Here is a 2,500-nt window from a genome sequence, read left to right on the forward strand (position 1 = left end):
CAGACTGCACCGTTGGGTAAAAAAAAACATTGCCAGGCGCTCGGCCCGGGAGTCCCACCACACCCGCCCGGCGGGCGGGAGAGGAAGGGGGCTCCCGGTGCGACGGGAGCAGGCTGCCCCGCAGCCGCCGGTCCCTCCCGGGGTAACCGGGAGTGTAGGAGAGTAGGGTCTGCAATCCTATGATCACCCAGATTTTTGCTTTTTGCTGCACTGGTTTACGACTTTCCCTGGCTGTGGGCCTGCTAATCAGACCCACAGCCTAGCTGTTCTCTCTATCCAAATTGTACTCAGGTACTGAATTGGCACTGGGCCCTCTCCAAGTCCCTGTACCCAGGGCTGAGGTGCACCCAGAAGTCTCCCAGGGGCTGAAGCATGTATTGTGCCACCCCTGGATTGACTAACTAAAACTGACACAACTGGCTGCACGACAGCTGGGGCAAGGTGGTGTACTCACCCTTTGCTTTAGATATAGTATACCTATATCTAACCCTAAAATGGACACACAGATCTCCTATCAGTCACTCCTATAGCAGGCCTTAACAATCCTGAAGGCAGAGTGCTTGGAATCGTGTGAGATGGTGCTCTAGCATGAGCTGAGCCTGTCTGCGGCTTTCGGGATCCATCCCTTAGCCGTTTCCATGATATCGCATACCATATACTCTTAAGTGCATTATAATCCTCGCGGTTATGTGCCAACTCTGGTATCGCTTTATCAAAACATGTCGAGTAAGGTGTCATACGAATTGGAATACTAACCCCTCGCCAATTCTGGCGACGGGGTTAGCATTCCACCCTTCTAGAGGGACACGACATGCCTGTAACCTATAACCCGGTTAAAAGTCAGACAGAGCCTTAGCATCCACAAAATGGATGCTGCCACCGAGACACAAGTCTGCCCTCCTGCTGCTGGGAGTCCTCCCAGAGCAGGAGATAAGGACAAAGGGTTTCCTGCCAGGGGCGGTGCCAGCACCGTCCCAGACAGGGTTTTGTGTATTGTAGGTAGGCAGGGCTTTAGAGGAAGGTGACTGCACGTGGCACCCCGGTGCTCACTGTGCATAGGCTGGCTGGAACCAGTTCCAGGGTCACTCCAGACCCTGTGCTGGGGAAAAGCCCGCCAAGGAAGTGGGTGTAACCACCCCCCTCCTAGTCCCACCCATAGGGCAGGACTTAGTCGCGTGCCAGCCCCTTTTTACAGGATAAAGGTAGAGACTGGCCCCCTTCCAAATCAGATCATCTTTGAATCCTGAAACTACTTTCTGCGAAAGGAACTCAAGACTTCTTCCTAAGATTTCTCCCTTGTGACTAAGGAGTAGTCACCCTGCATCCGCAGGCACCATCTAAGAACACTGCGGTCTGCTGCACGTCCTTCCTCCGGAATCCGACTGCCCAGCTCGACGAGACCCAGCTTCCCTGGCACCTCTGACCTCTACCCACCTCTACAGCACAGCTGAGAACCGTGGGTGCGACGAGACCTCGAGGGACCGGCCATCGCCAAGACTGCACGACTTCTGCACAGCAAGCCCACCGAGTAATTTCCTGGTGAGTGCTTTGGGGTCCGAGAAGCCCCCACCCTGAGCAGCTCCAGCACCGAAGAGCAGCCCCCCAGCATCTCCACGATCGGCGTGGGGCCCTTCTGCCTTCTGCTGCTCACCGCGTTGTTTGGCTACTAGCCCGTTGGCTTGTGGCCTTCCTGACGACGCCCGACGACATTCCTGCTGCTGGTCTGGTTGCTCCAGACTGGCCCTTGCTCCCTTCCAGAAGAGGAGCACCCCGGACCCTCCTGGTCCACTCAAGACGCCATTTTGAGTCCACCGCGTGGGCTTGAATTAGCCAAGGCTTGTTGCCCACTCCTGGGTAACTTCGACGCCGACGACTTCAACCTTCGTGGGACAGCTCGCACCTCCATCCTGGTCGCCGACAACGCCTCCTGGTCCGAGAGACTGCAGAGCCCAGCAGTGCCCACTCACCTGACTGCTGTGACTTCGCCCGGTGCCATCCTGGTGCCCACTTAATCACTGGCTAGTGATTCAAGAACTTGGTCCCCTCTGCTTTCAGGTTTCCTTCTCCCTTGATCCAGGCTTGGATCCATCGAACTTTCCTTCACTGGTCGCCTGCCAGCAACTTCTTCCTTCCAGGCTCCTGGTCCGGCAACGAGATCCCCGACGTCTTTTCAGCCCTATGCAGCTGCAGCCCCTGGGCTAGGTAACTTCGGCACTCCGGTGTCCCAGCATAGCCTCACTATCCTAGGGTCAGGATCCACTGTCGTTTTCTTCCTACCAGGTCGGGTTCGCCCGTGAACACTAACTTTGCCTTTACTAGCCTCCATAGACTTTGTCCCGCATCCCGCGTGAGAGTGCACACTCTGCACCCGAGTTCCCTAGGCCTCCTGCTAGTAATCTAAAGGTTCAGTAGTCCAGTCCTAGCGATCCCAAAGCCTCTGAGAATCGTTACTTACCTGCTAGTAATTCGCATTCCACTTTTAGCGTATATGGTTTTTCGT

The sequence above is a fragment of the Lissotriton helveticus genome, chromosome 1_1 (genome assembly GCF_964261635.1).
Source record: "Lissotriton helveticus chromosome 1_1, aLisHel1.1, whole genome shotgun sequence".
Lineage (NCBI taxonomy): Eukaryota > Metazoa > Chordata > Amphibia > Caudata > Salamandridae > Lissotriton > Lissotriton helveticus.